Raw genomic sequence first — 25,032 nt, forward strand, 5'->3', positions numbered from 1 at the left:
AACTGTACCCTTGTTTCCATTATTATAGATTTCAAAGTTTATTAAAAATTCAATTTTCAAGTTACCGTAACGACACCGAAGGCCAATCTCGTTCCGAACGAATTGTAAATTTTAATTTCGGCTTCGTTAAAGAACGCTAAATACTTCGCGATAGTAAAATTACACAATTATTAAACGGTTAAAGTACTTCCTCCTTGATTATTTCCAGATACAATCTTACACGTAAGAAATAATAAATTTAAACCAGACTTTCTGCTAGTTTGCTCTGTATATATTATATCGGAATACTTACGCGGAATACACTAATTACAACTCGGTGCGCCATAGATGGTTCAATTAATACTTTTACGAGCGATTCGCTAATTTCTGTGAATTCTAACTTCGTTCACAGAGTAAACGAAGAAGAAACAAAAAAAAAAAGAAAATTGAAAGTCGAGCGCGTCTGTACAGAATGGACTCGGGTTCCCTTGCGATTATGTCGATCGTGTGCCGTTGACAAAAGTGCTCGTGAGTGCTTACGAGACCGGATGGGTTAATACCAGTGTTTATCCCCTTCCAAAGGACAACACTTCCGCTTACGGATGCCGTTCGCGTTACACATGCCACCTAAGACGTAAAGAGGTATAGAGGTGAACTACATACGGTTAAATTGCGGTTCACGCGGCCAATGGGAAAAAATATTTTGCGCGCGTGCACGGTTAACCGCGATACTTAAAAATAGGTCCGCTCCGATACGGAATTTCTCCATCTCGGAACCGACTTGTCGGTTTCCGACTGATACGGTTCCGCATTGCTCGCGAAAACTTCCCGTGTACGCGAAACCAACTGTTTCTTTGTATTTCATTTTGCGAGAAGAACATTTTATTGAAAAATATCAAACGTTACCGAATGCAATATCAACGTGTATTTTACCTGTCTATTGGGTTGTTCGGAAAGTCATTTTGTGTTTTTTTTTTTGTGAAAATGAAACATGATTTTTTTTAGTGTATAAACATTTCATCGAATTGTATATTCTCCATTTTAGAAAACGAAACGATTTACCGAACAGCCTAGTAATTTCGATTACACTTTGCTCTGTGCAAGCTGGTGAATTTAACAGTTAATACACGCGGGGAAATATATTATAAAAAAGTATCGAAAGTGGTGGGTCAACGGTTAGAATATTTTATTTGAAAATTTGGAACCGTATGAAACGAGAGCAATCGAATTTGTTCTTATCTAGTAATTATTATGCTATGTTAATATTGTGTCATTCTGGGCTATATTCACCGTTTTCGTGGATCATCGAATTTGGATCGGGTGGTTGGAACAGTCCGTAAAATTTGTAATGGTTTTGTTCGAGTATATTTACTATTTCGATTTCGATTCGCGATAAGATAAAGATCTCCGTTTCCGCGAGATAAATCGCGAGCCTCCCCTTTCACTTTCCAACACACACCGCGAGCAGCAAGAGTGAACGATCAGATAAGAGAAATCACCGGATTACGTTGCTTTTGCTGGGCAAACGCGGTGAAATGAAAGAAAAACGGAAAATTTTTACCAATCCCGGTGAAAGACAATCTGAGAAAGTATACATTTCCTCCTGGAGTAGTGCACTGATAGACAAATGAGGAAACTTTCGCGCCAGGGATTGCTTTTACACGCTGTGCCTTTCGTTTCCTCGCAAATTTAATTCGTTATAGACTCTCGAAGAAATTTCCTTCCTTATCTGTAAGAAACTCGAATTCACTTCGTTGGAACATCGCGTGTTCGAGCTCTTACTGCCAGAGTTAATCGATAAACCGAGAAATTAAATAGTTAGTAATTAATGGAATAAAAATCACAAAATTCACAACGAGACGATGAAATTAAATTTATTCATACAAATTACACTTTCCTACCGAATGTCTATCTGACAATATTTTTTCCAATAAAAAAAAAATCACAGTTCAACGATATCCCGTAAAAAGTATTAAATATTTACAGCAGACAGCAACTCGATAACCCGATTTCATTTTGAGGAAAATGGACAATCAATAGTAATAAACACTTCTATTTCTTTAGATTCGAGTTAGGATTACGATAATTCCAAGGAATTACGGTTACAATAATTGTGATAAATAACGTACTACAATATTATATCAAATGTTGATACTCGTGACAGAAGACAGACATAACCGTTTCGATCGTTCGGAATTTTAAAATGGGACGATTGGTCAGCTACACCTCGAAAATTTCAATTCTACGACAGTTCGAAATCGTGTAACCATACAGGAGAGCATAATTGCGGCACAGTCCCCCGAATCTGGACCACCCGTAAAATTGCACGATAACCCAACCCGAATACGATACACATCCATTAAATCTCTTACCCGTCAACGTATTAACGGGCGCCATTTACGCAAGCCCCCTACCCCCACCACCGGTTCGCGTTGAGTGCTCTAACTTTCACTTCCACGTTACTCCCACGTCGCTTCTGCGCTAGATACAGTCGTAACGCTGTCGAGTATACGGGGAAGAGCCGCTATGCGGGACGCGAGTTCTCCGGCGACATTTTGCCGAGAGAAAGATAAACGGTTCTATCGTGATTCCACGTTCGAGCCGAGGTGAACGTAACGCGAGCAGTTTTGTGGGAAACGAAAGACCCGGGGATCTCGCGATACCAGTCGACTGCTTTTTCTACGCGCATGCGTGGCGCGAGTATTGCACGAGCAATTTAAAAGTGACCGCTCGATCGTCCGATTTAAGGTTCGTTCGTACGAACTCGGAATAAATAGATTCGTAAAAATAATTCGATTCTAAATTATCCAGTACCTCGAAAGCTTCTGTAATCGTCTCGAGCGATCGCAACGACTCGGTTCAAACTCAAACAAGATTTTCTGTATAGTTAATAACGTTTTTCATTCGCTTTAGTGGATCGATGATACGCTTACGAAAATTAACCAGGGGAACAAGAAATATGTAAAATACACGTAAATGGATACGGATAAACTCGCACCTTGGACACGCGTGCGATAATAAAAATTGTCGATTATTGCTTCCAATCCTCCCGTTAGGTATCTACGAGAACGTGTTAGAACATTAATAAGCGAATAATGGTACAGTCAACGGGACTGCAGAGACAAAGCAACCAAAGTGAAATTCATGAAAGATCTTACTTTTCTCACTCTCGCTTATTAACTGCAGAGGATCAGTCGCTGAGTAACTTTTGCAACTCCTCTCTCAAGGTCGCACATATTCTTGTCACCTGTCCACACCTGGCGCAGAAAAAGGAAAAATCACGGGGTCACTCCAACGATAACAAAATTACCAAACTAACGGAACAGATTATAAATGTATACTAAATTTCCTCGGAGGTACCAATACGACATAATTCACGTAAATGTAACGGAAACGTTGTTGAGGTCAGTTTACAAAATCAGCATTTCTATTTGCAAATTTCGCCTTTGATACAATTCAATTACTCGATCCTCGCACATTGTAAATGCACAGAATTTGCGAGGCTAGATCCAACAGCAATTTTCAAACGTGTCTCACCTTTGCACAATTATATAATCATTCTGCTTGTACACTTTCTTCTAGTTTACGTAATCAAGGCATTAAAATAATAATGATAATTTTTTTTCCAATCGCATTTTCCTTGAAATTTCGCGCAAAGTTGCCGATAACTTTCACTGTCTACGCGACTCGAAACGAAAAAAAAAAAAAAAAGAAGAATAACGACAGCGAGCCGTTGCAATTGATTTCTGCACTAGTGCAGCGGCTAAATGAAATTTGCATGATGGTGTTCCGCGAAGTAGGTTTGTAACACGTGTTCGGTCGTTTTAACGGGGCCAGTTAGCAGCGAGTTCAGCCTCGAAACAGTGATTTTGTCAATCGGGGCATCTGGATTTCGAATCTGTTGAATGGCGGAGGCGTGGGCCAGACCGGAGAGCCCAAGGGGAAAGTAGAACAGAGAGCTCCGACGAGCTCACCGGTGAAAACGAGGAAGTTAGGTGAAAACCGCTTGTACTAAGCCGAAACAACGCAATTACAGCGAATATGCTGCATTCGTGGAAACATATTCATCGAATGCACTTCGCCGAAACGGTGTTCATTAAATCCCCGCTATAATTTGGCACACTACCTTAAACACACTTGGTCCTTTAAGGTGGTTGGTCTGGTCCAGGGAGCACGAATTTAGGATTTCTTTTTGCATTAATTTCGAACAAATTTTTCTAACTAGCTTGAAATATTTAAACGGGGAAATTTAATTAAAGAATTATTAATTTCTCGTTTTACAGTTGGCTACAATAAAATTAACACTCTTTGATACACGTGTAATATTCAAATTTTTCTAAAGTATTCGGTAACACAGTGAATATTCAATTGTACGTGCAAAATAAAGATTGAGAATCAACTCATTCTTTCTCGAAGAAACTAAATTATTCAACCAAATTATACGCATCCGGTTGGAATTTTCAGGATACTTTACACTTGGTAAAATTTGGGGAAACGCAGGAAAATATTTCTGTCGCCCAATTTAAGCTCAATTTTGTTAAATTTACCATTTTGGTTAAATTTACGCTTGGTTTTTTAATAGTATTAGTTGTTCGGAAAGTCATTTCATTTTTTTTTTCTTTTTTTTTGGTGAAAATGAAACACGATTGTTTTGGAGTGTATAAACATTTTATTAAATTATACATTCTCCATTTTGGAAAACGAAATGATTTTCCGAACAACCCAATTGTTTCTAGCCTAGAGCGTATTGATTATTTAAAAAAATGTATTATACCTATTCGGTTCGAGTTTTCTATATATTTGAGTGGACGCTTCTAGGACTCGTGTTTATTTTTTTAAGCATTAATAATAGTTCTCACTTGATTAATTTTTAAAAAATTGTAAACAAAAATTCTGATCATTCCCCTTCAGTTTAGACGAGTGTTTTGGGTTAACGCTATATTTTTTTCGTATGTTTCTCAACGATCTGGGAACTGACATTTTTATTTGAAGAAATTAATTATTCTTTGGGAGACCTAATTTCTAAGCTCACTTTTTCTTCGCGTGGAGACTGTTCAATATTCAGCACTCTCTCCTTTCATTGGAGTTTTCTACCGACCTTCGTTTTAAATTCGTACATTTGTGATGACAAGTGTGACACTTAATGAAAAACAAGATTTACTTGTTAATTATAATTAACACGGATGGTACATCACAATCTATGAAATGGGTAAATCTTTTTTAGCTCGAGGACTAACCACTTGAGATAAACAAACGAAATTACATGCACAGTAAGTAAAATAATAAAGAGTAAAACAAAAAAAGGAATATCAATTTCAGAGCAGAAATTTTTAAACACATTTTTCCAACTAGCTTGAAATATTTAAACGGGGGAATTTAATTAAAGAATTATTAATTTCTCGTTTTACAGTTGGCTGCAATAAAATTAATACCTTTTGATACACGTGTAATATTCAAATTTTTCTAAATTATTCAGTAACACAGTGAATATGTAATTGTACGTGCAAAATAATAAAGATTGAAAATCAATTCATTCTTTCTCGAAGAAACTAAATTATTCAATAGATTGATATAAAATTAAACAAACGTTGATAGATTGTTGGATTATTAGACGGTAATCATTGACAGAACAGAATCTAAATAATAATCGAATTAAATTACTGTCGATATTGTTCATATTAATTTAAATATTAAAATACTTGAAATTGAAATTTTACTTAGAGCAGAAAAAAGATTGGCATTTGGGACGTAATTTTTGATTCTCTCAAGTGTGTATATTTTCTTTATTTTTTCCCGATCAACACGTTCAATTTTCTCGAAATAGTACACTTTGACAAAAGAAAAATGTGAGTGCCCCTTTAACATAAAAAATAGGTACGTTCGCGCGTGAAACACGACCCAGAGGAACAGGTTTTCCGGTTTTTAACATCGAGATTCCCAGCACGCTTCGAGTCGACCTGTGCATTCGAAAACGACGACAGCGGTGATCGTTATTTGCACAGAATTACTCTTTTACGTAATACAGTGCTGGAGCTCCATCTAAATCGCATTGTTTTTCGCGCGCTGTTTGCCTTGGCAATAAAAGAATCCGAAGGCAATGGTGCTGCAATGCATGGATTACAAAAAAAAAAAAAAAAAAAAAAAAAAAACAAGCGAAAATGTAAACGATGAAGAATCATAGACACGTTTAGAATATATAACGTAACATGTTGCGAATGCCAAAAGTGGAATAATTACAACATAAAAATTCTATCTAAACATAGAGTGTCTCACAAGAAAAGGATCAGTTAATTATATCTTTAACTTGTGACGATACGAAAAAATATTTTACAAATAATTTTAATGGATTTGTAAACAGTGTTTTTCATAGTGAAGGGGGAATACTTAATAATTTCAGGCAAGAAATAAAAATCTATAGGTAATGTGAAACAATATAAATAACAATTCACTCTATTAATGTATTAATAGGTTTAAATATTATGGAAGTACAATTTTCCTTGTATCGACATTGAATTAATAGCTTTTACTAGTGTTAATAATTGTGTCTGTAAATATGTTGTACAACTCTTGTTTCTAAAAAAAACAATTTCGATTTGTCGAAGAGCAATAATTTATTTTTCAATTTGAATAATAAATCAGTGATATATATATATATATATATATAAATATATATTTTCTTGTGCCGTTTTAAATAAGATGCGATGCACACTTATTGACTCCAATTTTCCATCCAATTGGAAGTCTTATACAACGAAGACTTCGTGTTCGTTTATATAACGTTGGTAATTATCACATGGCTCTATTCTTTAATAAGAGATCCGAAGTCAACAATTGCCATTTAACACGTTCACACCCACGCGAAATTCTAGTTACAACCAGAAACGCGATGTTAAATTACAAACGGCCAGATTCAAGAATCGTGGATCAAACACGAAAAACTTGAGCGAGGACAAGACCGATTCGAAAATTTTCGATAAATTCGCGTTTGTTGTTTCAATCGTCTGCATCGTCATCGGAAGCCCGCGATTTTATCTCGTTTCGACACGAGGAGAAACGAGGACATAGAAGATGCGAAGAAACCCGAGATCTCCGACAGAAATCGGAAACCGGACGAGGTCGCTATCGCCGGAAAAGTCGCAGAAACTCGCGACGTCGACGCCAAACGAGAACATCGAATGTAAAACTAGCAATATATAATGCTTATTATAAAAGAAAAAGATTGTTTACCTTGATAGAACTAATGTGACTCGTGACAACTTTTGAACACTTGTACAATATTTCGATTATTAAATTTAAATTCGACGCTACACATTGTGAAGAACTAATGTGACTCGTGACAACTTTCGAACATTGATATAATATTTCGATTATTAAATTTAAATTCCATACTACACATTGTGAAGAAGTAATGTGACTAGTGACAACTTTCGAACATTGATATAATATTTCGATTATTAAATTTAAATTCCATACTACACATTGTGAAGAAGTAATGTGACTAGTGACAACTTTCGAACATTGATATAATATTTCGATTATTAAATTTAAATTCCATACTACACATTGTGAAGAAGTAATGTGACTGGTGACAACTTTTGAACATTGATATAATATTTCGATTATTAAATTTAAATTCCATACTACACATTGTGAAGAAGTAATGTGACTCGTGACAACTTTCGAACACTTGTATAATATTTCGATTATTAAATTTATATTCGACACTACACATTGTGAAGAACTAATGTGACTCGTGACAACTTTCGAACACTTGTATAATATTTCGATTATTAAATTTAAATTCGACATTACACATTGTGAAGAAGTAATGTGACTAGTGACAACTTTCGAACACTTGTATAATATTTCGATTATTAAATTGAAATTCGACACTGCACGTTGTTTAATTAAAGGTAACAGTGTCGCGTGAAACCTAATAAATTTACACGTGAGAATTATATAATAATCTCACACGAAATAATATTGTTTCAATATTACTCTGGGCGGAAGAAATAAAATAATGATACAATACACAGAGTTCTGTATTATTTTTGTTTTTAATCTCTGAAAGAAATTTCACTTTATTTATCGACACAATAGTTCTTTTTAAATGGTTTTAAAGAAATAAGGATAACTCGTAGCACAATAAAAATGAATTTAACAGATATATTAATATTTCCGATACAACTGTATCTAGATATTTAATGGAATAAAGAAAACTCGGTTAAAATTGTTTTATCGACTTTTTTCCTTTTTCCTCAAGTTTTCACGAAAGATATCTTTCGTCGCGCGCAAATTATCACGATTAAATGTTCAGTTCCGATAAATTTCATCACACTTATTTCCCGAGAAACTCTTTAGTACACATTAGTGGAGAATAATTCGCCACGAAGCGATCAACGATTAGCCGATTTCCGTTTATCATTGTTTCTAAGTATTCTGCTTTTTCATACCATGATAACGTTCTTCGTCACCACATGTCTCGCTTAACAATTTTCATTAAAATCGATTATTAAAGAATTTGACCCAATCTTCACCGTTGGTGAACACTAACAGAACTATCCTAACCCAAGAAAAAAATAAGATAAAAATTGTGAATTATTTATCATTCTTTTCATTCGCAAAAAAAATAAAAATAATCGAATCAGTCTAAAAATTAGTATATACGTACACTTAGTGTAACATAGTTCCACTGGATATGTAAATATCATTTTCTCGTAACAATTTCTTTTCCTTGTTCGTTTTAGTTTCAAACCGTTCGATGATTCACGGGATAAACGACGGGTTTTTTTCTTTCTATTTTCACTATTATTGAATATTCCAGTTCACTCGAGTCGGGTTAAAAATGAGGCAATCAGGCCGCGAATTTAATCTGCTCCGTAAATACTCGTGGCGAAATACTGATTCGGCCGAGTAACGATCAAAAGTTCTCCCATTGATAGCAGCGGGACGGATAAACGGATTTCGCGAGCGAATCTGAGCCGAGGGAAGTTCGGGGCTCCACCGTGACACGGGCAATTTAATCTCGAAGTTCCTGGACTCTATCTTCGCGCGTACAGACCTGCCAGGGCCGAGGATCGGGGAATTAATCAGGAGTTTTCTCGTTAAACGAGTTTCACGCTCAAAAACGTCTTCGTCGCGACTGTCTGCAAGTATTTGGGTCGCTCGCTGGGATTAAACCAATACAAATTCCGTACCGTTAATATAGAATGAGAATTAAAATAAATGTTCGTGCGGTAGAATTAGAAGTAGATTTAAACTTGTTCTTTCATTTACAGCTCGGCAATTTTCAATCATTTAACTCGAAGTTCATAGTACTCGAAGAAGAACGTAGAACCTTGCGACAGAAACGTCTTAAATAAAGAATCGAACGAATTTGGCCGTTTTACTCCACGGAACCGAATAATAATAGTTGGTGTGTACACACGGGGAGTTGAAAAAAATAATTTTCTTCGATTAGAAATAATTTAATTCGAACTAATTTTCTTCAAATAATTTTCACTCGGAGAATACGGATGTACAATTGTTTGCTATTTGTAAGATACTTTTCCTGTTTTGTTAGATATTGCGGGGAAGAAAATATATGTAAAGTTGAAATTTCTATGTGCATAAACGGCCGAATATAACCGTAACGAATACGAATAATAATTTGTTATTACTGCGATCGAAAAGTCGTATATATATAGGTCAATAACGTTCACTGTTCGAAGTTTATAGATATGCGAATATGGACGAATTATTTCGTCTGAAACGAATACAAAATTCAAGCTGATATTGACCCTTGGCATCTATTAAATCTGTGACGTTGATGCCGTGTGTTATATCATTGGGAAGCTTAATTACGAATATTATAATTACGGAAGTCTAGCGGTTACTTTCATACTACGATGTTTAACCTTCGAACAACGGTCTTTTCCACTCCTACGGTATATCCGTACGAATAACAGGATTTCAAACACAATACCGTCTTTCTGTACTTTTCGTAATCTATAAATGAAATTTTACATCTCCCTAAGTGGTACAAAATAATTCCCAAACGGTACCGTGTAACAGTTCGGCTTACTTATCGTCGAGTTACCGCCGCTAGAGATAATCTCTTTTTCGCGCGAAGTTGCGCAACGTTCGATAAAAATCGCGGGCGAAAAAACATCCTCATCCCCGCAGTGAGCCGATCTCGCGAGCGGCTGGGTTCGAGTTCGTGTTCCGCTCGATCTGAAACACGAGATCGATCGCGCTCCGGGAGGAGAAGAAGACCGGATCGCTGTGTACACGAGCCACAATAATTTTCGCGGTGAAGTCAGTAGACGAACGAAGAGGTGGGGGTAGGGGAAGGCGAAGTCAAGGCTGACGCTCGGTTGAGTGTGATAAGACAAAGGCTAACTCTCTTCAAGGGCGCGACGACGACTACGGGCCTCGCTCGCACGCGCCAACTTGTCGCTACGACGAGAGAAGACGCTCACCAACCGGAGAGGACACGACCACCGCTCGACTCGCACGGACCGGCCAACAGAAGAGAGAAGAACCAACCAGTCCGACCGTGAGCGATCGGTACTCTTCGGGCGCTTCACGCGCGGGCGTCATGTCGAACGATAAAATTCGATAAAGCGCCGAACCTATGCGCTCTGACATTGACTTTAATGGACGCACGTGGCGAGACGACAGCGACGACGACGGCAGCCAGCGACGACGACCGTGGAAACAAACGCCCGACTCTTACGCTCGCGCAATGCGATACGGATAAAGGAATCGAGTCGGTGCGCGGGTTTAGAGTCAGCGGGTTTCGCCTCGTTCCCCGCATCTCGTTAATTACGCACCGATCGCGGCTGGCTGCGAGCGAAGCGTCTATGAAACGAAACTCGTTGCAAGTCTCGTGTAACGCGATAGAGAGAGCCTTGGGTAATTTGCGTAAAAATTATCACAATGATACCGCGGCACGGTACAACAATTTTGCAAATCTTTTACGATAAGATGGAGACATTGTGACGACTTTGTTAGAAGACGGTGGAAAAAGATCGTTACGATTCTTTCGTGACACGGTAGGAAGATTGCGACGGCCCCCGTATAACACGGTTGTAAATTCTAACGGCCCTTCTACAACACGGTGGAGAGATTGTAACCACCCTCCCTGTAACACGATAGAAAGATAGTAAAGACCCTCCTGCAACACGATGGAAAGATTATGACGACCCTCCTATAACACGATAGAAAGATTGCGACGACTCTCTTATAGCACGGTAGAAAATTGTAACGACCTTCCTATAGTGCAATAGAAAGATCGTAAGGACCCTCCTACAGCACGGTGGGAAGATTGTGACAACTCTCCTATAACACGGTAGAAAGATCGTAAGGACCCTCCTACAACACGATGGAAAAATTGTGACAACCCTCCTACAAGACGATGGAAAGATTGTGACGACCATCCTATAACGCGATAGAAAGATCGTAAGGACCCTCCTATAACACGGTGGAAATATTGTGACGACCTTCCTATAGCACGATAGAAAAATCGTAACGACCCTCTTGTAGCATACAGCACAGTAGAAAGATCGTAAGGACCCTCCTACAACACGATGGAAAAATTGTGACAACCCTCGTACAACACGATGGAAAGATTGTGACGACCTTACTATAGCACGGTAGAAAATTGTAACGGCTTTTCTATAATACGGTAGGAAGACAATGACGACCCTCCTACAACACGGTGGAAAGATTGTGACGACCTTTCTATAGCACAATAGAAATAAGCCAGACAACCCTTGTGAACCACATTATGTACAAAAACGGCGACTGTCCTATAACAAGGAAGAATTAATGTAATACTTCCGAATGGAAAATGTAAATACCGCTTTTAATCTGAACGGTAAAAATAATGGCCATTGCAATGAGATGTATAGTATAATATACAAGTATTATTTTTATCAAAAAAATATATGTAAAAACATGGAAATTTATAGCCCGAGAATAAATGTATAACGAGTTTCATGTCCCAACATTAAAACAGGAAATTACGAATGACAATCGAATAAGAGAGGCAGTCTCGAGTACATAATTACAGTGAGTATACGAACCTGTTGTACCTTGAAATTATCACGTGCACCGAGCAGTAGTATGCTCAGCACTGATTTCAGTTTCTTCGCCGATCGTTAGTCGTTATCCACGATAGCGGGGACACGTGAGTGTTGGTTTCACGTTCGACAAAGATTACTCGCGGTATTACTCACGTCGAATGCATTCAGTCTATGTTAGAGTTGTCCGGAATAATTGTTCGAGTAATGCAGAAAAAATTCTAGTAGCTCGAGCAAGTAATCTAAAGCATCGTAAAGTGCATAAAACACTCACTGCCGGTAGTTGAAAATAAATTTTTAAGCAGCTTGCAATAAGCACAATTTCGTGACACTTTCACGACGTATTGAAAATTCACTTGCGTAATACGAAAAACATCCCGAAGAATTCGTTCGAATTATTCTATATTAATATTTGGGGGAGAGACAATTTGCAGCTGTGAAAATATTTATCGAGACTCTAAACGAAAAAAAAGAAGAAAATTTTTTAAAATTATTAATAGTTTTCTTTCGACTCTGACAACAACAAAGACAATTAATTCGCTTACCTAACCTAGAACGTGCGCTCGTCGCGCCATCGGTGCGTCATAGAAAGATCATAGAGAGATTTCTAAATGAACACGAAAAAAGAAGGTCGCATGTGAGCTGAAAAGTGATCGTTGGAAAGGATTCCGTGGACGAAGGGGAACACGAAGTCACTTGGTGGCTAATAAGACGGCCGTAAGGGCCCATCTGGAGGGAATGGACCTCGCAAATTGGCCGTGAGGCCCAAGGTCGTCCGGTATATCCCACGTAGCGGGGCCACTGGCCCCTGTTGGAAACAAGTCGGGAGTCCAGGGAGCTTCCCTGCCCTTGGCAGGATAGAACGCAGCCAGAGAAAAGAAGCCCTATGGCCCTCGAAGGACGACCGTGTCCTGCGAGTCTTTGCTCCCTCAGGTATAAAAGAAATCTCCAGGTGTGGCTTTCGAGGAATGCCTTCGAGCTTCAAGGGTCAAATGGACGCACAAAGAAGTTCCTGGACGATCGTGTAACAATAATCTCGAAACGTTTGATCGTCGGTGAAGTTTTCTGCGGGAACATGTGCGTTTAGGCAGATGCTTTAAAAAAAAACGCCACCTGTCGCGTGTTTCGTACCTTATTTAATCGAAACGCGAATAATCGAGACCCTGGTCGTATCAAAATATTTTAAACAATTTGGGGAAGAATAAAAAATTATCGCCTACTTAACACCGTTCGTTCTGGTCGTAAAATGGAAATAGGAATTCAATTCCAAGGGAATTAAAATTAAATGTGATTCATAAACGAATGGCGTTGATGATCAATGTGCAATATTGCAATATATTTATTGCACGATGCGTGTCTCGTTTATACAACATGCTGAACCTGTTGAACTAGTAGATACCACGATAATAAAATTATTTCTGTACAGAGATCTTCCAGTTAATTCGAGTAGCAAATCTTCGACCGTTGAGGTTGCTGAATACATTCTCAATAGAATAAGTTGCATCGAAAGAAATATTGCAACTGTATTTTTTTATATAATTCCGAAAATGATACAAAATTAGGTGGTCGAAAATGTTGCATAAGAGTTGCTTGGATCGATTGACAATTTTAATGCTTGTTCTACTCCTGTTGTATTTTTTAAATCTTCGAGGAAACCTAACGATGAAAGAGTTTGAAAACTTTCCTGAACGTTGTTTCGGACGCATTGCCCCGCAAAAATTTTCCTCCCAATTTTCCATCCAATGCGCGACCACCTTGTCGTTTCGTTTTACAAGGTAATTTCTAATCGATCCGATGCCTCGTTAATCGAATAACGTACAAAGTGCCGGGTCGACGGCGGAATTAATTCGCCGAGTTAATTGTGCAATTAGTCGGTCCTGCGTTCGATAACACCCGACAGCTGCGTAAAACGGAGAACCACTGGGGAAGAAGCTTTTGTCCGGTTCACAGCCCGGAGTGCAATTCGGGTTAATTGGAGAACAAGAGAGAAACTTTACGCGGGGCGTGGAGCCTAGCCTCGACTTAGCTACTTTAGCCCTCGACTCGTAACTTCCAATCGACTGACTGACGAAACTCGGAAAATCGATCGAGACCTTACGAACTTCTGAAAAATATTCTTTTTCCACGAGAACGACATTTGAGATTAGATTGTGATCGAGGTTAGGTTTTAAAACAACCTTTCGACTACACCTGCCCTTCTACTGTCGTCACTCGTCACTATTATACACGCGTCTTTACAAAAAAAACAGGCGTTAAAATCTAACCTCAAATTTATGTACATTGTCTTTTATAAGTCACCAAATACTAGATTTCGAGATTATCGAAATCCCAACAGTGTAGAAACATTAACAGTGTCGGTAATTACGAAAGTTGCCCAAGTTGGTGAAATAAGTGGTTCAATATTTCCAAGACTTTTTACCCGGACCACTTTCATAATAACCGGCGCAATCGAGAAAACTGCGGATAAACAAAATTCAAAGTTTTTTGCGCTCTAAATCCGAGGAAAACACTCGAGGAAACTACACATTCCCACAAATTAATTCGTCCTTCTAATTACAGAGTTTCTAACACGCTTAAACCTTTAAAGAAGGAAAGTTTCGCAATTACTCCGACCGAAGAAAGATTCGATAAAACCAACCTCGCGATCCGAGAACGCTTTCCAAACGTTCGCGTTCAATTTCACTCCGCCTCGAAGAACCGGCCATCGTCCACGAACACTTCACGCACTCGGCTGTTTACACTGTTCGCGTTGCGCCAACTTCTCCCGTTCTCCCCCTCCCCACCCACACGCACGTACGCACACACATACACACACGCACGAGCGAGCGAGAGAAGATCGACGGAGACCGCTCTGTTGATGTTACATATCGCGATCGAGGCGCACACGGAAGAGTATCGGGAACAAAGAAAGCCTGGAAGGAAACAGCCTCACGGAAAGGCGTTCGAAAATCCAAGCGACCGTTTCCAAAGATAATCTCACACCGGCGTTTAAAAGACTATTGTGTACGGAACCGCTGGCCAGTGTATACACAGAGCAGATGGAAAGAGGACGAGAAAATCGTGACGAGAGGGTGGATACATCTCGTCGTCCCTTCCGACGTTGAACCGTTCGATGCACGAGAAGTGGGGGGAAGCTTCCATAGACCGCGAAGAAGGGATCCAACCCAACCTGAAATGTCGCCGCGGAGTTCGTGGAAACATCGGCCTGTTTTTTCGGGCGTTTGTAAGCTTTTGCATTCCGTGAAACTGGCCTTACGATTCGGGCGGAGAAACGGAGGGTAGAGAAGGGAGGACGAAAACCCAATGGGACGTCGGCGGCCCTGTACCCTTGAAGCCGAAGGTTGCCGCTAGCGAGGGACAATCTTCCTTCCTTCTACCCCTCCCCCGCGCCCCGCCGACGCGAACGCCTTTGTGCTCGGCTTTATTTCATCGCGCACCGGACATCGATTGGCCTCGACTCTCGTCGCGATATAATAATAGCGCAGAAAGCGATTTCCCGAATCGAGAGCGACGACTGAGAGACGCGGCCAAACTTACCGGGGGAGACTCCATGCGCCACTGATTCCTCTCCAGAGAGAGGGGGTAGGAGGAGGAGGAGATCTTGTCGAATTTGTCTGCATTCGGAATATTTTATAGAGCGATCGAGTATCCGAATAATGCGAAATGGAGTATGAATCAAGTTCTTTAAGTGCATTATTCTCTTTTGATACTTAATTTTAAGTACTTAAATATTCGAATAATAGGTGTAAAAATTTGCAGATATAAATTAGAATAGGGTTAAAAATAAATTGAAATATATTCAACTCTGTATACTAGAAAAAATAAATATTTATGCGATTCGTTAAAAAATTCGATAAAGATAAATTAAAATGTATTTAACACTGTATGTGAGGGAGAATAAATGATTTATTCAAAGCGTGTAACCATTAATAAATTCGATAAAGATAAATTGAAATATATTCGACACTGTATGGTGGCAATAATAAATAACTTATTTAAAGGGTGTAACCGTTAATAAATTCGATCAAAATAAATTAAAATACATTATTTATTTTCCCCGACATATACTGTTGAATGCATTTCAATTAATTTTTAACTAATTTATTAACGGTTCCCTTTGAATGCGTATAAAAGAACTAAACCCAGACAAGAATACAAATATTAAATTTAGAAATTTGTTTAAACGAAATACGACTAGTTTGTTATTCAGTGAGAGTACAATGCGTTAATTTTTCAAAAGTTGGAAAAACTTGTTAGACAACTACAAGATTTGTTAGATACAAAGGATATTTTGCAACCGAAAGATTTGCTCGAGTTGTTCGAGCATTTGAAGAGTTACCAAGCTATGTTAGCAAGAGTTTGACACGGCTGCTCTAAATGATTCCAAACGAGGACGTTCGTTCGAGACTCTAGAAGCTTTTCACGTGTCCGTGCGAGGGGAACGGAAGCGACGATGCGTTACATAAACGAACAAACACGCAAATAGGTAAAGGTTAATTCGCGACGATGCTGAATTACGTATGAAGTTGCGAAAGTGTGTATATGTCCATATTGCCCGGTGTGATAATTGGCTGACGAGGGTCTGAATGAAACGAAGCACGAGGGGAAGTAGCCAGGTTTCATTGATGTCCTTTAGATTCATGAATATACGTTGATCGACATAATTACAGGACCAACCACCACTTGACTTTAACACTACCGTTCGTTAATTTTAAATTAGATGAAAATTTTCTGAATTCTTTGTTAGATAAAAAATTGGTGACAATAAAAATAAGTGAACCAATTTATATTGTGACAATAATGGGTAGAAAATAATTTGCGCAAATTTTATACAAGTTATTATAATGTTCACAACCTTGAACTTTAAATCGTCTGCCGTAAGAAGAATTTTCAAACGGCACAATATTGGAAACGACGTTAAAATAAAATAAAATTTTCAAGCGTTCAGGCTACACTTCAAAGACGTCATTTTAATTTTTTTTTACAACAACACTCTTTTAAACATACATTTCGTAGAAAAAGGTTCGAGAAAAGAGAAGGTATTTTTGTATCGAAGGGTAATTAGTCGTTTCAGGCATGAATTAATATTGTTACGTTATGACATCGGTATTTACCAACGCTGGCATTCTGGTGATTTGAATGCCCGCGGTATTACCATCATCGCCGAGTTTAAAGTACTAATAGTCTTTAATCCTTTATAAGTCTCTCCGTTAACGTGTTAAACCAAAACCAATTCTATAACACCGTAACAAATTTTTTATATCCATTTTATTACCTTCAATTCTTAAGAAATCGAATAACACAGTGCACGGTTAAAAGTACCGTCGAACAAGCCTGCATATTAGAGCGCAAGAAGGTTAAATTTGTACACGAGTATTGGAATACGTGTAGAAACAAGGGCGAAAAGAAAAGACGCGACTAAAGAAAATCTTCAAAGCATAGCCGAGCATGGAGGTGCTTCTATAATGAGATGGAGGTGTTACACCATCAGCAGCTTGGGCGGAGAATATTTATAACTTTACGAAGAAATCCTTTGAGTTAAAATAAACGAAAGTATTATTTACGAGAAGCAATTACAGAACGATCACAATTTTAATTTGAATTTTGTTTCTTTGGTAGATTCGTTCCTTAGAAAATAGAAAAGTCACTACTGTGTTTACATTAATAAACTGTACATTTTCGGTTTAAGTAAAAATTACTTTTTTAAAAATTCCCTGCGATCCCGATGTAAACTTACAAAACATTAATTTGCGTTTCGATAAAACATTAATTTTTATTTTAAGGCATTTTTGAAGAATAATAATAAGAACAGTACAAAATTTGTTTTTCGATGCACGTTCTCATCTCGAGATAGGGCGATAATCGACCGAATTGGAATTACTTTCTTTCGCCGCGTAAATACGGAAATTCAGGGGAACATAAACAAAGGTTTCTATTATTATCTCAGCCGAGTCCGTTATTCCTTTCAGGCGTCGCGTGAAACGTACACAAATTGTCCGCCAAAGGACGAACGGACACTTCAGCGGACAACTGTGTACGTTTACAACGATCGATCGAAGGTTCTTTCGCTTTGTTTCCACATACTTAAGGGGAAAGGAAAATTATCGTCGAGGCGTAATGCCGTCGCCAAGGACGAGGGAGCTTTACGTCTGAAATCAGAGCGATTTTGTGCAAATTCACCCAGAGAAACAAAAATATTCCACATAGATAAATACTCGCGCGTATTTAAAGACATAATCTCTAAAACGTTTTCTAACCGAGTCTAAATTATTCGTTTCGCGCTGTAATCGCTCGAAAAGTAATCGTCGCGTTATTAGCTAAATACTAGCTGTTAACTGAATTTACTCGTTATAATTAACCATCGTTTCGATCGCGTTTACTTATCGGGTGTTGTTTGCGTTCACGATCAATACGGAAACAATTAATGGCAACTATTACACGTATTTCCGAATACGTGATTAATATTGAAATATTATCGATGAGACGGCTCAAAGACTCACGTAAAACAATTAAACGGTGACTGTTGACGGAAGCTATTTTTTTTTTTGTTTTTTTTTTTTTTTTTGGATCGTTGCACGAGCTGGAACGACAAGTGCTCAATGAAAAATATTAACGATGACGAATACGTTTGTTGCGCAATCGTGTCGTTACCAACACTATTTACAAATTGTATCGCATTATGTTCTTGACGCTGGTCGAGATTAAATAACATTTTTTCGATAATTAATTTTATTTTTAGCAAACAAGCGTGACTTCTTCGAATACAGAGATAATTTTTAATATTTCCGTGCATCCTAAACCGTTGAAATGAACAAAGAAGTACTGTGAACTTACGGTGGAAAAAGTTATTAACAGAGTATGTTGTTTTAAAAGTTGTTTAAAAGAAAACGTTTCGTACACCTAACGACACGAATATTCCAAGAAGGCAGATGTTTTATTTCAGGACATTGTATTATCTTGACTAGAACTATTCTATTTTGAGAAAACAAAGAACAGTTGACGCCTAGAAATATTCTAAGAATTACGTTTGTAATTTACAATGTAAAAGGTTGCCACAATTTTATCGCGGTTCTCATCAGAAACGATATCAAAATAACAATATAATATAACACAAGGAGAACGTACAAAGAAGTAAATATACTGCTTTCAAATTGTTGATTATTCCTTAATAAAATAAGTATTACAAAAATTAGAAACACCTACTTGAATACAAAGGATACCACCGACATTAAATAGTATTCATAACAAGGTTATATTTGTCATAAAATAATTTTAATAATTTCTCTTGCAATATAAATATACACACGGAGTAGTTTAAATGAAAATATTACGAAATTAACAAACGAGAATGAAATAATATGTTTGAAGCGTTAAAAACACACGGAGGAGTTTTATCTTTTTCATATAAAATTAAATATATTTTACGGAATACTTTCTACTCTTTATACACGATTCTTTCAACAGATGGTTTATAGAGTAATACCCAACATAGTTGAAAAATTATGAATAATGTTATATCTACAGATACCTTTTTTCACATCATTTCCATTAAGTTTGCCCTTTCCTTTTATTTGTTAATAAATGCATGTGAAATTTTCGTATATGCGCTATTAATAAATATTACGTTTTCTAAATATAACAACTTGACAATTATTTATTTATCACTATTTCTGTTAAAATTCTATAACGTTATATAAATTTTCAAACATTTTCATTAACTGATTCTACGTACACTAATAATCATCGAGAAACGATCCGGACCAAACGTCATGTTTTCAGAATTGGTGAATCAACGAAGGGCGCACGAAATGGTCGGAACGATCGATATCATTCCGAAAGAACAGGTGTTTTATTTCAGGATAGCGTTATACGACCGATTGATACGTACTTACAGAGAGGCACCACGAGTACGCATACAAATGTATCCGCACCGACGACGATAGCCGACCAGCTGTGCGAGGGGACAAAGGACACCACCGACATTCAAAGCGATTTCTGGCTTTGTGTGTTGGTAGCGAGAAAATATTGTGACGCAAACACGATAACGGCGCAGGCAAGGTCGGAGCTTTTCCGATTCATCTAACTCGACAATCAGCACGTTATGCTAAAACTTTTATGCTCTCGGGCTCTTTAACGAATCGCTTAACTTTATTGCCGGCCGTGCGCGTATGCGCTCATAATTACGCCAGCCAGCTTTTAACGCGTGGTAAAAAAAAAAAAAAAAAAAAAAAAAAACGGAAAAGAAACAGAGACGCGTAAAACTTCGTTCTACGTGCTTTAATACTCTGCGATAAATGAAATATTGAGTATGAAAATACGCGGCTCCGTACGGTTGGGAAATCGATACTCAAAGTAATTGGGAAATTTATATTCCGTTGCGACAATTAGAGTATCGAGCGTGAAAATATGCGGATTAGTAATTGAGACGTTACAGGGTTTACGAGCGCTGACAATTTTGCTCGAAATAATTAGAGAGCTCGTACTTTTCAACAACGAGTAAAATTGTACAGATAAAAATGTGACTCGAAAGGTATTGTCACTTTACGCGTATACTCGAGTCAAAATAATTACAGACCTGAAATTTTGCAATAATAAATAGCGTGGAAATATATATTAAGATTTTACATAGTGCGATCGAAACGATTGGGTCACTCGTGATAGGATAATAAATTATCCTATGTGGTATCTCGTGTTGGTTCTCTGGATACGGGGATTAATTTTTTTTTAAGCGGTGTCGTCAGAGCACGAGCCAAATGTAACATGTATACAAACTGTGCAAAGATAAATAAAGACTCGTCGCAACAAAACGTGAAATAGAATTGGTCCGTCAAACTGTCGGAATGATAATAGTGCGAAATCAATTTTTACAAAGATAGCGAATCGGGCATGAATATTTCTCGGCAGTGGAACACAGCCACGACGTAAATGCCATTTCAAATAATTAACATAACTCAAAGCGAATCATCCGTCGTGGCTTCATCAATCAGTGTCGGGGGAAATTACATTAAATGCTTTACGATGTGAATTGATTGACTCCCGAGCTTGCTGTTCCACGCGTAGGACAGATGTCGGTCGAAGCAATTTTCTTTCTGATACTGTGGCGCATTAAACGCCAGTCGATCGGCGGAATTCTAAAAGAAGTATTATCAGACATGTAAACACGTCGAGAGAGAGAGAGAGAGAGAGAGAGAGAGAGAGAGAAATCACTGTCACGAAAAATCATGCGTACATGTGCATGCGCGCGCGTGCTCGTTAAATCGACGCTTTAATTAAGACGTTCCCATTTCGAACGGGAACAAAACAAGTCTCGTGTTATTATGGTACTGAACGTGTTGCGCTCAAAATTTTATCGAAAAGCGATATTTCGCGCGCGAAACGACTGACGAGAAGATAAACAAAGACGGCGCAAGAGTAACATTAAGATTGCTTCGTTTGACTCGTTTGGAATGTTTAATGTCAATGGGATGTTTCAAAAAAATAAGAAGTTTGTAAAAAAATATTCGCAAAGTATAATTCTCGCTTCTATTTACGGTGATTTTAAATAACGTTTTAAATCATTTTCGGAATATATTATTATTGAACATGTCAATTGTGTTTACGTAGAGGCACGAATATAAAAATACTATCAAAACTCTATCAATTTTTTTTTTCACATTGTAACATTCTTTTCGAAGAGAATGCAGATAAAAGAAATTAAAAAATTCTTTTAACACGTTCATGAATAATGGAACAAAGAAACAAAAATAAACATTGAACGAACGGAAGGCCATCGAGGGTTCCCTAAATGAAGAATTTCGATGACACCAGAGAGGGGAAAATCTAAATCGAAAATGTTATGGCACGATCGTAGCGAATCGCATGAACTCCGAGCAAAAGTTCGCTCTAGCAATGCCAAGGTTATCGACAGGTGAGGTCCCACACGATGCGACCGAAGCCGCATTCATTAAACTACAATTATAAAGTCGAAGATCTGTTTATAGCCTCGTGATTCATCACTCTGCCCGATAGCGTTCTCCCAGCAGGAAGTACTGACTAATAGTTCCATCGAGGAGGTCTATCGGTGAAACTGGTATACGCCCATTTGTCCGCGCGATCGTACACGACTACACCAAGCGATTGTTTAATTCTCTGCATTCAATTACCGAACACACTCTGCCGCGCCGCGACCTCTACGACGTCGAGCGAACGCAAAAGATCACAATAGAGGCGTTCAGGGCGAAGCTTGGGCTCGAGATAAACACGCCCGGCCACAAAGAAATAAGTTTCTAACTGTCGACGCGGCGGTTAGGGTATAAAACACACACAACGCAACGGCTGTTTCGAAGGGACACGAAGCTGGGTAGAAAGCTTCATTGCCAGTTCTGTCACGATTCGATCGTACGCGAACATAAATATGAGCGGCGAAGGCTGTTTACGGTCGCGCGTGGTATCACGCTGATAAAAAGCTTTGACAGAGAAAGTCATACGAAACGACGTATAACCGTCTGCGCTGTGAACGAATAACATTCGTAACGAACGCGAGAGCGGTGTATCGCTCCGTGGTCGCAGACGGTTCGCGATTCAACGGAAAATTCGTTTCATCGATGACGTTGCAAACGAAAATAAATAATTATGCACGGTAGTAACGCGTGAAGAACACAATCAGCAGAACTGTGTTGTGTTCGGAGAATTTGTGCCTTCGGTGGTTTGTGCGCGAAGCAATAAGCTTCGAACGGAAGATTAATGCCAATGATAGGAATAAATAAATTTATTAAGGAACGATTCGATACGAAAGCGCAGCGCCTCGCTCGGGAATTGTTATGTATTTGAAATTCTAGGGGCAACGATCTTGAACACGAAGGTCTAAGTATTTCTATTGGGTAATTTCTCAAGTCTTATTTTCTCGTTTATTGTCCTCTCTGCAACCGTTAAGGGATAATTTGAATCGCAGAATTAGAATGACATCCCTACGTTCGAAACAAAAATTGAAAAAAGATTGATGGAAGTCCCATTCACACCAATTACACCAAAACAAATAATATCTAGTTCGTCTCACACTGTTTAATACACATTTTTAGAATAAAAAATTAATGTTACTGAATATTAAAATCGCACACGCTACATGCAATGCATAAATCGTTGATTTATGCAGATATTTATTCAACGATTTAAAGCGATTTATTCAGTGTTTATATACGAAGTAAATAAATTCTGTTTTGGCACTCGGTTTTTGGAATAGCATTTCAATTGTCGCGAAGGCTGTAATATATTTATTTCGAGTAAAACAATACTTCTGAATACATATTCGGAAATTCGATGTAAATAAAATACTACCTATTCCGTTCACAATGGATCGGACTTAACGATGTATTTATTATTTATCACACGAAAGGAATATTTTATACAGTTTCGTATGGGCGCGTGGAGCGACACCCACGAGCGTGGAAAAATTTTCAGAGCCCTCGCCCGGAAGACAAGGCGTCGTTAATGTTTCTACGTTTGAATTCCATCGACTCATATTCACGGTCAAACGTTTTAGTATAAAGGCGGATTGTCGAACCATGACTGAGCCCGCATCGGACTAGGAAGGTCGACTCAACGTAAAAAGGTGTATTAACCTTGACGTCTTTCCTTCGCCACGGAAGCAACTTGACCAAGAACTTTCAAATTAATAACGACTCCAGTGGAACGCATCACATCGAACGAACGAACAACTCCCGACAGCTATGCAAATACTGAGACCGCGTATAAATCTGTTAAATCAGCGACTATAGTCATGGCAGGGATGGGTCGTTGACCAGTGCGCACTCTATGGTAGATACCGGCATCTGCGGCAGAATACTTCAAAACAAAGGGACACCGGTATCTTCGCGAAAAAAACGTTACACACGTAATGTACACATCGGAAAGCTCCATTCGATGCGATTTACGTTGATATCATGATTAATTAACGAGAATAACGCGGAGTATTGGAATCTTGTTATAGTTCGCGGTACTGGTGGTCGCGTCGGATCGATAAAGACACTTAATAACATGGAAAACGAGAAGAAAAACAAATACTGTTTGATCAAAAACCCACCCTGAGCGTAACGATGTCGAGATTCGAGTGTCGAGCAGAAAGTACGTACCGCGCCAGCGCCATCCTGAGATAATCCAGGTCCCGTAGGTGTCGAGAGCGAGGTATCCAGATCTGGAAAGAATGCTTTATCGCCGGCACTATATCCCACTGGACACATGCGCGTATATTCCTCGTCCTCGAACACACGAGCTCGTCATAACTTCCGGCCTGGCTTCGAGGAGCCTCTCCCTAATTTTTCGTTCACTTCGATTTTCTCGAGTAAACTCGTGGCGTCCTCGCGCCTACAAACGTACCCAGGGATTCCCTTCTTCCCCCTGTCTCTAATGTATCACTGTCACTACCGCATTTTCACTGCCGTGGTCTGTGACGGCCCCGCGAAAGAAGAGGCCTTCGCGACAGTCAATTACGGCGACGGTCAAACACAACGACAACCGAGAATCGACGAACGTGCTCGACGGAACGGTAGAGGCGTACGAGTACGACGGCAAGCTCGCGATAACGGGAAAAGAGGCGACCGATTCGCATGCCCGACCTCGCTCCGCCAGTCGACCAAATTGATTCGTGTGCGCGTGATTAAGGAACGACTAGAACCGCAGGGAGCTTATACGCCTGCTCGAGACACACAGTCCGCCAGTCACAATTCCAACTCCGATCACGGCGCTGGCTCGACTGAGCGGAGGTACTGAGCGTCCGCGAGTCCCCACCCCCGTGGCCGCGGCCTCGTGCACTTTCGTCACGCTTCGGACGTTTTCGTTCGGGCTTCGGAGTAACTCGTGCCTCTTCGCGACCTCGTGTCGTGCTAGAACGATGGTTCACCGCCGGGTACCCAAGGCTCCCTCCTACAGGAAACTCCTGTTCGGGAATGCTTGTTTTCTGGCATGCTGCTCCAAAATTATATGAACTATGCTAACATACGGTAATACCACCGAA

The 25,032-nt window shown here is 38.9% G+C and overlaps 1 long non-coding RNA gene across 2 annotated transcripts in view; it reads right to left on the reverse strand.

Annotated features, from left to right (window-relative positions):
- LOC143143085 (uncharacterized) overlaps positions 1–24,736 on the reverse strand; it is a 26,873-nt gene extending 2,137 nt beyond the window's left edge. The window contains exons 1-3 of one of the 2 annotated variants that reach the window (XR_012991021.1): positions 24,152–24,736; positions 3,138–3,236; positions 2,982–3,039 (exon numbers count right to left, since the gene is read on the reverse strand). This is a non-coding gene — a long non-coding RNA (uncharacterized LOC143143085). Of the gene's footprint in view, positions 1–2,981; positions 3,040–3,137; positions 3,237–24,151 lie in introns of those variants that run through there. The other variant, XR_012991019.1, reaches the window with a different exon arrangement.
- Positions 24,737–25,032: the final 296 nt, after the last annotated feature.

Source organism: Ptiloglossa arizonensis, chromosome 2 (genome assembly GCF_051014685.1).
Source record: "Ptiloglossa arizonensis isolate GNS036 chromosome 2, iyPtiAriz1_principal, whole genome shotgun sequence".
Taxonomy (NCBI): Eukaryota; Metazoa; Arthropoda; class Insecta; order Hymenoptera; family Colletidae; genus Ptiloglossa; species Ptiloglossa arizonensis.